We start from the raw sequence: 14,178 nt of genomic DNA on the forward strand, positions 1-14,178 counted from the left end.
GGGAGCCTTTAGAATAACAGCATGCAACATTCTTCCAACCTTGGTTTTGTGGCTCAATCCCTTCTTCATGAATAAGAAACCCAGGCAAACTAGCCAGTAAACTTCAGGGGATTCTCTCTCACCACCTCCTGCCTCACCATAAGTGCCCCAGGATTCAGATGCACATGAGATCCTCAAGACCTCATGTGGATTCTGAGAATCCAAACTTCCATTCTCACAGACTCATGGCAAGCACTTTATCCACTGAATCATCTCCCTTCCTAAGGATGTTTGTCCATAACTCATGCTGTGTGGGAGATAATTGTTCAGCTTGTGATTATAGAAGAAATAAAGAAGCTGAAATCGGAGTACACAGAGGCAAAGAGAATGTCAGGTTCTGAACATTATACTTTTTACAGATTAATTGTAAAATGCACACATTCTTACCATGGTGATGTTCCTGTAAGTCTCTTACCAGCTTCTAAAGAGGGAAGCAAAATTTGTCACAAAACAACTATAGGAAACATGACAATAAGTACAAAGGCTAATATTTGTGACCCTATATCCTTTGGCACCATTTATGAAAAGCCTTTAAAGTGAATAATTATTGGTAAATAATAAATATATGCAAAAACCTTTCTTCCCATTTCCTAGTATATTTTAAAGACAAAGAGAAAATTTCATCAAAAGTTACTACTTATAAAAATTGTTGTGCAAATTACCTATGATCCTGATCACTATCAGACACAGAAATTATCATCTTAGCCTGAACTGTTGTCCCATAGTGAAGGGTTAAAAGGACAGCGTCATGTTGCCACTGCTGCTTTCTGCCTCTGGACTAGGGATGTTTGCAGCGCTCTAGGTGAGCATGCTCATCTCGTACAGCAGTGAAAGGGGCTGCTACAAAGGTCGACTTGAACTTCCTTCACTGTAGGGGAACATTCATTGCTACCACCGGGAAGCACAGTCTCCGGTGACTGTCGTTGCAGCATAGTCAAATATAGGAGACCCAAAGACCTTTACAAAGTGTTTCCAGCTGCAAGTGTGACAAAGCTCTTGAGAGATCAGTGTGTTACTGTAGTCGAGATCTTCTGAAGAAGATGTTAAGGGCCCTCAGATCTAGCATTGACCCCTAGCTCATTTCCAGCAAAAAGAAGTTCAACATCAACTTCCATTGCTGGCCATGGCAAGAGCAACTGGAAAGACTTCCTTAGTAGTTATGCAACATGAATTATTACTCCAGAGAGAAGCATGAAAGAAACTTGCAGATAGAGCAGCAATCTTACATAAAACATTTTAAAAATATATTTCCACATATAAACCATAGTGTGTCTCATGTTTCACTCTCTGGATAAAGCCTGCCCTCGAAACATGCTTCAGAGAATGAACAACCCTAGTTCATTTCCTTTACAGTATGTAAAACTCCACTGCACACCCCTTGGCATTGCCCATGACCAGAGCAAGTTTTTGTCCTATCAACAAATGGGCTGAGAAAATGTCTCTATGGTGGACCGTATGCTCAGCATGTGTGGGGCCTCTTTCAGTCCTCGACAACAGAAACAAAACTCCAGTGCTGAAATACATTTTAAAAAAAGACACCCACATTATGATAATTCTGTTTCTCTCAGGGTTATGTGAAGAGGGTCATTTAGGTTCCTCTACACTATTCTCTGGCTGGCTCTCTCCAAAGGCACAGTAGGTATGAGAGATGCTGTGGTGTAGGTTGCTGAAAGGATAAATTCTGTGGTGCTTCTCCCCCTGTTGGAATCTAATCTTATTCAGACTCAATCAAGGGATCATTCAGTGCTGTGTACTGGAGAATGATGTGGTTTTTCAACCTTCCATCTACTGTGTCAATGTTGTTTTTACTGGAAATTATGTCTTGCAGCATATAAATCAAGTATCACTATATCTTTTGCTAATTAATAGGACTACAGGGAAAAGGTGCTGTCAGAGTAGCCCATATGGAGGCTGCTTTCATTGAATGCTAAGAATATCAGTTTTCATTCCCCAGCACTACCTACAAATCTCACACACCATTCACTTCTCCAAAGGTTCCTGAGTGAGCCAGATATTTATAATATCAAGATATTCACATTAAATGGAAGACAACTAAAAATAACTATAAGATAATCTGTGAATTATAAAATAAGTATGATTGAAATATTATGGAGGGAAAAATTCCAGATTATGCTAATGATATTTAGTCTCCAAAACATAATGAAATTAATTGAATACTGTTTTTGGTTTGCTTTTTAATATGATCATATTTTCACACACTGACACCTATGACATGTAGCAATAATCATATATATAGTATATATGCTAAAACCTGAAATAAAAATGTATTTTATATCAAAGTCAACTTGCTGCTATGTGTCTAGAGAGGACACAAATCATGGAATAGTTTTTTTTTTTTATCAAAGGTCACTACATGCATCAGTAGTTCGATTTGAATATAGTAGCATTGCAGATGATATAATTTGAATTTGAAATTTCTTAGAAGCTCTGGTTGGTTGGCATTGTTGTTCATATGGGGTCTCAAGCCCCTTCAAGCTCCTTCAGTCCTTTCTCTGATTCCTTCAACGGGGGTCCCGTCCTCAGTTCAGTGGTTTAATGATGGCATTTGCCTATGTATTTGCTGTAGTCTGGCTTTGCCTCTCAGGAGAGATCTACATCCGGTTCCTGTCGGCCTGCACTTCTTTGCTTCATCCATCTTATCTAGTTTGGTGGTTGTATAAATTTTTTAAAATCCCATAAAAGAAAAAAGGAAAAAAAAGAAAAAAAAAAGAAATACAGGGTAAAAAATGGAGCAGAGAGGAAAGGAAAGGCTGTCCAGTGACCGGCCCAACTTGGGATCTATCCCATGCATAGGCACCAAACCCTGATACTATTACTGATGCCATGTTGTGCTGGCAAACAGGAGCCTAGCATGGCTGTCCGCTAAGAGGCTCTACCAGAAGCTGACTAAGACAGACGCAGAGACAGCCAACCACTGGATTGATGTCTAGAATGCCTATGGAAAAGTTGTGTAAAGAAATAAACTGTAATTCAATAAAAAGAATGCAAATACATAAAACAACTTTAAAAGAAAAAAAGAAATTTCTTAGAAACAATATCTTAAGTAAATCTGAATTCTAAAAATGGTTGCCAGGAAGTGAAGAATGGATATAAATATATTCATATTTGATTTCCTTACTTTCCTAGCACAAACAAAGTTCTTTCTATAGTTAGGGTAGAATCAGTAGAGGACTTACACTTAATCTTACCTGAATTATGCCGGTTAGAGTTTTTCAAAATGGATTTTAGCTGTCCTGGTGGTCTTACTCCACTGTGGTGTATTTTAAGAATGTTATGTTAATATTCATACTAAACATTAATCCAATGCATTGGATTACTTCTTGCTTGATTTTCTAACTTATATTACATTATAAATTGTTTTAAAAAGCTATTCATTTGTTCTTTAACCAGTTGAGTATGTCTGGGAATACTTTACTTCCAACTTTTCCCCATGTAGAAGAAAGGGAAGGAAATTAGGCCCAAAAATTAGCCCAATGAAACCATTATACAGATACATATATACACACAACCACCTCTCTAGCTTTTGCTCTCATAGCTATACCGAGTGATATTTTTAATCTATAGATGCAATGGAATTAGTCCCCTGACTACATTAATCATAACAGTCTTTGCCCCTGATGCAGTAAGGCACCTATTCCCATGATACTTTGTGAATATTTCACTATCTATGATGGTACCACCCAAGTGGTTTGCTTGTCGAACATCAAATAGATTTCTGTTGCTGCTAGAGCTCTTCAAAACCCACCACTGCATTTGTAATGTTCAAGCTGCTCCTTCTTAACACACGCATGAATGAATCCCGAAGTCACAATCTGCCTGTTTCTGTGCCATTTATCCATTTTTATGAACATAATAAGGTAATAACAGAAACAAAGAACAATAAGACTAATTGCATTGAGACTGTGAAACTGTTTGCACTTCCAAGTATAAGTTAACATGCGTATTTTGCAAGGAGTCTTTGAACAGTTTTAGTATGGAAAAGTTTGAATCTTGATTTTGACATTAGCTTGTATGATTTAGGGAATCTTAAACATGGAGGGAATAAGTCATGTGATAGTATTTATAAAATGATTTCCTGATGCAGAGCCCAAATAAAGAGAACAACATAATTGTCCTCTCTTGTGGAGGTAATTAATCCTAATGAGCACAGAATGAGCTTGAAATACACCTTTTAATTTTCTACCAAACCAGTGTCTAACCTAGCATCCTGGACAGGAATGGATGGGCCTTCACCTGTATGTTCATGTCCAACTGATATGGAAGGCAAAAACCTCCTTTATAGAGAGATAAATAATAGTCACATGGTCACTTAGTTCTATACATTCAGCTAATCTATTGAGATTCAAAGGATCCATTCCTGTGGAAAACTGATCATATGAATGGATATTTGATGGGTGGAGCTTTCAGGAAGACATGGGTCTTGTGGAATAATTAAAAGGTGAATGACTGGTTCCCATGAGTTCCCATGCCAGGTGCAATCACATGCTCTAGATGTTTCTCTGTCATCCATTTTCACACACTGTCTCCATAGCGGGTTGTTCTGTGGGCCATGCTAGTGTGGCCACATGCCAAGCTAGCCCCAAGCATTCCATAGCCTAGCACCGCTTCCTGTCACAGACTCTTCTCACACTCCCAACAATCCAGTGAAGTCATGACTCAACAAACTGTAACCCAGCAACTGTAACCCAGAGTCATATGTTAATTACTTAATGAACAATACATTTGCACAATCAACTTACAACCAATTGATAAGGACATAAACCACCCACTTAGGTAAGATATAGTTAGTTCATCTAGACACACACAAACCAGTATATATCCATCCCTTAAGAATAGCCATAACAACCTATAAATGTAAAGTGAGAAATGTTAATATCCACCTTCATGGAATCTCAGCCTTTCATTGGATGGACTGCAACTCATGGGTTTCTTCTAAGATATATGATATATGCTACACCTGACAAAAAGTTCCTTTGCCTTCATAGCTGGTGTCAAAGGAGGAAAGAAATGCTTGCCATCTTGTAGTAATGACTGACAACTGAGAATCATCCCACATTATGTACCGTGTCAGAGAGATGAATGCCTGAAATGATAACTATGAGTGTGGGTCTTAGTCCACAAATACAATTTAGTAAGGCTTTGAAAAGCTGAAGAATCTTAAGTGGACATTAACTTGCAGAGTTAATCCTAGCAGGCTCTTTTTAAAAACTGCATAGTTTTTTCTTGGAAATGGCATACTTGTGAGCATACTTTTCACATTCATATAAAGTACACTGAACAAATTTTAGGCTAAAATTATATTCAGAATACTGTGGGACCTGTAAGACACAAGTCTCAAAGTATACCCAAAAAGAATTTGCTTTTTATCTTTGCACTCCTCTAGTACTAATGTACTGTTAAGCCTTACCAGGACAAAGGCCTTTCATCTTTAAAAAACAAGACTTCTGAAAATAAAAACAAAATGTGTATTATTACAAGTATAGAAGAATATTACAAATAAAATTATGAAACTCATTTTTAGTATCAATGTCTATGAGAACAATCTATTGAGTACTCTAGAGTAAATATTCATTTGTAGCCAATTACGTCACTTAGAACCAATCCATTCCCTGTATATTTCAAATCAAAGATGGCAGTAATTTATCAAACATCAATGTCTAGAAATAAATACCCGTGAACAATTGTGATGATCCTAACTGAACTCTCTCAGAATGACAGAAAACCCAATCCTTACCAGTATAAAAACAATCAACTGTGATTCCTTTTACTCTGGGCTAATGATTCTTGAAAGAATAACAGATTGGGTCTGGTGGCGCACAACATGAATCCCAACACTGAGGAAGCAAAAGCATATGGATCACTGTGATTCCTTAGACAAAGAAAGCTACAATTTAGTGAGACCATATCTTAACCTAACCCCTAAAAAGAGAAAAACCCAGAGCCCACTTCATGACTCTTGCACCAGTAAACACCCATGGATAAAGAGTTGGCTAAAGGCCAGCATGAGAATACACTCAACAAGAACAAAACAATATAACACACCTGGAGCCCAGCTATCCTACTACATCAAGACCTGGATATGCGAATAAAATCAAAACACAATAAAATGACATTGAATCCAATCTTATGAATATGATAGAGGAATTTAAAGGAGAAATTATCAAATCCCTTAAAATATACAGGAAAATACAATCAAACAGGTGAGCAAAATGAATAAAATATGTCAACACCTGCAAATGATTAAAGAAGCAATAAAGGCAACCCAAAATGATGGAACCTTGGAGACAGAAATACTCCAAAAGAGAACAAGAACAGAAGCACAGCCAACACAATAAAAGAATTGGAAGAGATGATCTCAGGCATACATGATATACTCAAAGAAATTAATACGTCAACCAAAGAAAATATCACCTAAAAAGTTACTGACTCAAAATATTCAGGTAGTCTGAGACACTGTGAAATTTTGTACTAAGGATAATAGGAATTGTTCAAAAGTGAAGAGAGTACCAGCTCCAAAGATGAGAACACATGTTCAACAAAATCATAGAAGGAAATTTATACAACATAAAGGAAGAATGCCTATAAACTTAGAGGAACCTTACAGAACACCAAATTGATTGGTGTTAACAAAAATAAATAATAATCACTCATTCACAAAATGAGAATGGCAGGAATTAACACTCATTTGTTGTTAATATCTCTCAATATCAGTGAACTCATCTTCCCCATTAAAAAGGCACAGCCTGATAGGCTGGATGTGGAATCAGGGCCAAACTTAAGAAAAATAGGAACAGGAGAAGAAGATTCCCAGATGAAAGGCCCAGAAAATATCTTCAACAACATCATAGAAGAAAACATCCCAAACCTCAAGAAAAAGATGCCTACATACACACAAGAAGCTTACAGTACAAATAAGAGTTTACTGTGTCAGAAAATAAATCCTCCAGCTACATAATAACCAAAACATTAAATCCCCAAAACAAAGAGAGAAAATTAAAAAGCCACAAGGAGAAAGAGGCAAGTAACATATTACATATAAAGACAGAACAATCAGAATTATACCAAACTTCTCAACAGAGAATTAAAAGCCAGAAGAGCCAGAGAGATGTCTTACAGACCCTAAGAGACTATAGCTGTCAGCCCAGACTACAATACTTAGCAAAATTTTCAATCAATTTTACTCAAGATGGAGTAAAAAGCTATTCTGTGACAAAACCAAACGCAAACTATATCTTTCTACTAACCCATCACTAATCAGGATGCTACAAGCAAAACTCCAAGACAAGGAGAGTAACTGAACTCAATGAAACACGAGAAACTAATAATCGCATAGTAAAACCAACCAAGAGAAACACATGCAAACCAAAATCAAAATACCAAGTAAAAGCAATCATTAATTATTAATATCTCTGAACAGGAACAGATTCACTTACCAAATAAAAAGACATAGTCTAAGAGAGTAGATGCATAAACAGAATCTATGCTTCTGTTGCATATAGAAATGCAACTCAGCCACAAAGATAATCACTGCCACAGAATAAAGGACTGGACAAAAGGTCTGTAAAGCAAATGGACCCAAGAGTCAAGCTGCAGCAGCCAATCTAATATCTGGTAAAATAGACTTTCAATGAGAAATAATTAAAAGAGATGGGAAAGGACACTGCATATAAATCAAAGGAAAATCCAACAAGATGGTGCTTCAATTCTAAACATCAATGCTTGCGATACAAGTGCATCCTCCTTTACAAAAGAAACATTTACTAATTTTGTTAAAGCTTAAACCACACCTCCAATTCCACACATTAATAGTAGGGGACATCACCTACATATTATCACGTTAATGACCAACAGGCATGTCACCAAAAGAGAAACTAAACTGAAATGTAATGCAACTAGTAGATGACATGAATCAAATGGACCTAACAGATATCTGTGGTGGTTTGCCCTGAAGTTTCTGTATTTTGATGCTAATTCCACTGCCCCAAGGACAGCTGCCTAGTCACATACTCAGAACTCAGATGACTTCACCAGAACCACCTCCCCATTGAATTTGTAAAATACAGGTGAGGGGCAGGTACAGGATAGTAGGAGACCTGACACTGGAGGAGAAGCAAGGATGGGCAGGAGAGAAGCTTGAAGGAAGAGAAGGGGATTAACACAGAGAAGAGGAGAGAGAGGGGGGAGGAGCCATGGCAGGTGATGTTAAGATTCTGCTCTGTGTATTTACAGGTTGTTATCAATCTTCCTAAGGGATGGATGGTACCAGGCCTTGTATGTTTAAGTGGCAACTATACCTTACCAATTGGATCAAAGATTATTGTGTTGTGTGTTCTTTTATGTGAGGGTTTGAGTGTAGGAAAATGTGCGGCTGGGCTGTGTTTCCGCCAAGATATCTAGCAGATATCTTGGGGCACCGAGGTGCGGACCTAGCGGGGTAAAAGACAACTTTTACTTTTTTATTTTAATATTTTTACAACAACATATATCTATAGAAGCTGTCACTCAAATAAAAAAATATGTATCTTCTCAGCACCTCATGGAACCTTCTCCAAAATTGAACATGTACAGATACAGATCTACAACAGATACAAGAAAATACAAAAACAACAACAACAAAAGAACACCAAAATGCTTTTGTGTCTGATAAGGTCACCATGGACTAAAGTTGGACTATGTCAACAACAAAAACAATGGAAAGCCTACAATCTCATGGAAACTGAACAACTCTATGCTAAGTGACCACTGTTGAAAGAAGAAAAGTCTTTCTAGAATTCAATGAAAGTGAAGGCACAAATCATACAAACTTAGGGAACACAATAAAAGCAGTGCAAAAGGAAAGTTCATAACACTATGTCCCTTCAAAAGAAATGGAGAGATTTCATAATAGCAGCTAATCAGCACATATGCAATATTAAAAATAAAAACAGAAGCATACACGCTCAAGAGAAGATGGTATGAAAATTAAACATAGAAACATGGGAAACAATACAAAGAATGAACAAAACCAAGAGCTGCTTACTCAAAACCACTCTGACATGTCATTTGACACCCATCACAAAAGCAAAGATGAAAAACTCAAGTGAGAGTGAATGCTGGCAGGTTGTGGAGCAAAGGGAACACTAATCCATCACTGATGGACGTGAAACTTTGAACAACAACTTTGGAAATCAATTGGGTGGTTTCTCACAAAACTGAGAGAAAAAAACTGTTCTACCTCAAGGGCCAGCTATAACGCTCCTGGGTGTGTAGTCATAAAGATGTCACACTGTACCAAAGAACCACTTGTCAAACTATGTTCATAGTAGCTTTGTTCATACTAACCAGAATCTGGAAACAACCTGGATGTGCCTCTACTGAACAATGAATAAAGAAAGTGATGTATGGCTCCCAAACCCCGTGGGAGGACCGGACACTTCCAGTTTTTAGCGGGAGTCCGAATCTCGTGCTCCCTGCCTCCAGCTCACTGCTCCCAAACCCCGTGGGAGACAGAGCTCACCGCCCGGACAGGTGGGCACTCCTGAGACTGCAGAGCAGAAGAGACCACCAACACTGCCCACCCCTGCCCATATCCCTGGCCCAAGAGGAAACGGTCTCTGGGTTCCCGTAGATAAGGGCACAGGAGCAGCAGGTCCACTGCGTCTGAGACACCGCAGGAACCTGAAGGGACCAGCCAGATAAACGGTTCTCTGCACCCAAATCCTGGGAGAGGGAGAGCTAAACCGTCAGAGAGGCAGACACGACTGGTAAACCAGAAGAGACTGCACTCTGCCCACATCTCTGACTCCAGAGGAAAACACCAAACGCCATCTGGGACTCTGGTGCACGGAGGGCTCCCGGAAAGGGCAGCGCAGGTCCGCCTGGTTGCTGCCCCTGAGGAGAGATCATTAGCAACACCCCACGAGCAATCCTGAGCCTTGGGACCACAGGTAAGACCAACTTTTCTGCTCCAAGTGACCTGCCTGGTGAATTCAGGGCACAGGCCCACAGGAACAGCTGAAGACCTGTAGATAGGAAAAACTACACGCCCCAAAGCAGAACACTCTGTTCCCATAACTGGCTGAAAGAAAACAGGAAAACAGGTCTACAGCACTCCTGACACACAGGCTTATAGGACAGTCTAGCCACTGTCAGAAATAGCAGAACAAAGAAACACTAGAGATAATCTGATGGCGAGAGGCAAGCACAGGAACCCTAGCAACAGAAACCAAGACTACATGACATCATCGGATCCCAATTCTCCAACCAAAGCAAACACGGAATATCCAAACACACCAGAAAAGCAAGATCTAGTTTCAAAATCATATTTGATCGATGCTGGAGGACTTCAAGAAAGACATGAAGAACTCCCTTAGAGAAACGCAGGAAAACATAAACAAGTAGAAGCCTACAGAGAGGAATCACAAAAATCCCTGAAAGGATTCCAGGAAAACACAAACACTTGAAGGAATTAAAAATGGAAATAGAATCAATCAAGAAAGAACACATGGAAACAACCCTGAATATAGAAAACCAAAAGAAGAGACAAGGAGCTGTAGATACGAGCTTCACCAACAGAATACAAGAGATAGAAGAGAGAATCTCAGGAGCAGAAGATTCTATAGAAAACTATCGACTCAACTGTGAAAGATAATGTAAAGCAGAAAAAGCTACTGGTCCAAAACATACAGGAAATCCAGGATTCAATGAGAAGATCAAACCTAAGGATATAGGTATAGAAGAGAGTGAAGACTCCCAGCTCAAAGGACCAGTAAATATCTTCAACAAAATCATAGAAGAAAACTTCCCTAACCTAAAGGAAGAGATACCCATAAGCATACACGAAGCCTAGAGAACTCCAAATAGATTGGACCAGAAAAGAAACAGCTCCCGTCACATAATAGTCAAAAGACCAAACACACAAAATAAAGAATATTAAAAGCAGTAAGGGAAAAAGGTCAAGTAACATAAAGGCAGACCTATCAGAATCACACCAGAAACTGTGAAAGCCAAAAGGTCCTGGACAGATGGCCTACAGACCTTAAGAGAACACAAATGCCAGCCCAGGTTACTTTATCCTGCAAAACTCTCAATTAACATAGATGGAGAAACCAAGATATTCCAGGACAAAACCAAATTTACACAATATCTTTCTACAAATCCAGCACTACAAAGGATAATAAATGGTAAAGCCCAACATAAGAAGGCAAGCTACACCCTAGAAAAAGCAAGAAACAAATCGTCTTGGAAACAAAACAAAAAGAAGAAAAGCACACAAACATAACCTCACATCCAAATATGAACATAACAGGAAGCAATAATCACTATTCCTGAATATCTCTCAACATCAATGGCCTCAACTCCCCAATAAAAATACACAGATTAACACACTGGATATGCAATGAGGACCCTGCATTCCCTACAGGAAACACACCTCAGAGACAAAGACAGACTCTACCTCAGAGTGAAAGGCTGGAAATCAACTTTCCAAGCAAATGGTCTGAAGAAGCAAGCTGGAGTAGCCATTCTAATATCAAATAAAATCAATTTCCAACTAAACGTCATCAAAAAAGATAAGGAAGGACACTTCATATTCATCAAAGGAAAAATCCACCAAGATGAACTCTCAATCCTAAATATCTATGCCCCAAATACAAGGGCACCTACATACGTAAAGGAAACCTTACTAAAGCTCAAAACACACATTGCACCTCACACAATAATAGTAGGAGATTTCCACACCCCACTCTCATCAATGGACAGATCATGGAAACACTAATTAAACAGAGACGTAGACAGACTAAGAGAAATCATGAACCAAATAGACTTAACAGATATTTATAGAACATTCTATCCTAAAGCAAAAGGATATACATTCTTCTCGGGTCCTCATGGTACTTTCTCCAAAATTGACCATATATTTGGTCAAAAAAACAGGCCTCAACAGGTACAGAAAGATAGAAATAATCCCATGGGTGCTATCAGACGACCACGGCCTAAATCTGGTCTTCAATAACAATAATGGAAGAATGCCCACATATACGTGGAAGTTGAACAATGCTCTACTCAATGATAACCTAGTTAAGGAAGAAATAAAGAAAGAAAATAGAGACTTCTTAGATTTAATGAAATCGAAGGTACAACATACCCAAACTTATGGGACACAATGAAAGCTGTGCTAAGAGGAAAACCCATAGCTCTGAGTGCCTGCAGAAAGAAACAGGAAACAGCATATGTCACCAGCTTGACAGCACACCTAAAAGCTCTAGAACAAAAAGAAGCAAATACACCCAGGAGGAGTAGAAGGCAGGAAATAATCAAACTCAGAGCTGAAATCAGCCAAGTAGAAACAAATGGACCATAGAAAGAATCAACAGAACCAAAAGATGGTTCTTTGAGACAATCATTAAGATAGATAAACCCTTAGCCAGACCAACTAGAGGACACAGAGAGTGTTTCCAAATTAACAAAATCAGAAATGAAAAGGGAGACATAACTACAGATTCAGACGAAATTCAAAAAATCATCAGATCTTACTATAAAAGCCTACGTTCAACAAAACTTGAAAATCTGCAGGAAATGGACAATTTGCTAGACAGATACCAGGTACCGAAGTTAAATCAGGAACAGATAAACCAGTTAAACAACCCCATAACTCCTAAGGAAATAGTAGCAGTCATTAAAGGTCTCCCAACAAAAAAGAGCCCAGGTCCAGACGGGTTCAGTGCAGAATTCTATCAGACCTTCATACAAGGCCTCATACCAATACTATCCAAACTATTCCACTAAATTAAAACAGATGGAGCACTACCAAATTCCTTCTATGAAGCCACAATTACTCTTATACCCAAACCACACACAGACCCAACACAGAAAGAGAACTTAGACCAATTTCCCTTATGAATATAGACGCAAAAATACTCAATAAAATTCTGGCAAACCAAATCCAAGAGCACATCAAAACAATCATCCACCATGATCAAGTAGGCTTCATCCCAGGCATGCAGGGATGGTTTAATATACGGAAAACCATCAACGTGATCCATCATATAAACAAACTGAAAGAACAGAACCACATGATCATTTCATTAGATGCTGAGAAAGCATTTGACAAAATTCAACACCCCTTCATGATAAAAGTCCTGGAAAGAAAGGTATTCAAGGCCCATACCTAAACATAGTAAAAGCCATATACAGCAAACCAATTGCTAACATTAAAATAAGTGGAGAGAAACTTGAAGCAATCCCACTAAAATCAGGGACTAGACAAGGCTGCCCACTCTCTCCCTACTTATTCAATACAGTTCTTGAAGTTCTAGCCAGAGCAATCAGACAAAAAAAGGAGGTCAAGGGGATACAGATTGGAATAGAAGAAGTCAAAATATCACTATTTGCAGATGATATGATAGTACATTTAAGTGATCCCAAAAGTTCCACCAGAGAACTACTAAAGCTAATAAACAACTTCAGTAAAGTGGCTGGACATAAAATTAACTCAAATAAATCAGTAGCCTTCCTCTACACAAAAGAGAAACAACTGAGAAAGAAATTAGGGAAACGACACCCTTCATAATAGACCCAAATAATATAAAGTACATCGGCGTGACTTTAACCAAGCAAGTAAAAGATCTGTACAATAAGAACTTCAAGACTCTGAAGAAAGAAATTGAAGAAGACCTCAGAAGATGGAAAGATCTCCCATGCTCATGGATTGGCAGGATTAATATAGTAAAAATGGTCATCTTACCAAAAGCGATCTACAGATTCAATGCAATCACCATCAAAATAACAATCCAATTCTTCAAAGAGTTAGACAGAACAATTTGCAAATTAATCTGGAATAACCAAAAACCCAGGATAGCTAAAGCTATCCTCAACAATAAAAGGACTTCAGGGGGAATCACTATCCCTGAACTCAAGCAGTATTACAGAGCAATACTGATAAAAACTGCATGGTATTGGTACACAGACAGACAGATAGACCAAAGGAATAGAATTGAAGACCCAGAAATGAACCCACACACCTATGGTCACTTGATTTTTGACAAAGGAGCCAAAACCATCCAATGGAAAAAAGATAGCATTTTCAGCAAATGGTGCTGGTTGAACTGGAGGTCAACATGTAGAAGAATGCAGATTGAT

The sequence above is a fragment of the Rattus norvegicus genome, chromosome 16 (genome assembly GCF_036323735.1).
Source record: "Rattus norvegicus strain BN/NHsdMcwi chromosome 16, GRCr8, whole genome shotgun sequence".
Classification (NCBI taxonomy): Eukaryota; Metazoa; Chordata; class Mammalia; order Rodentia; family Muridae; genus Rattus; species Rattus norvegicus.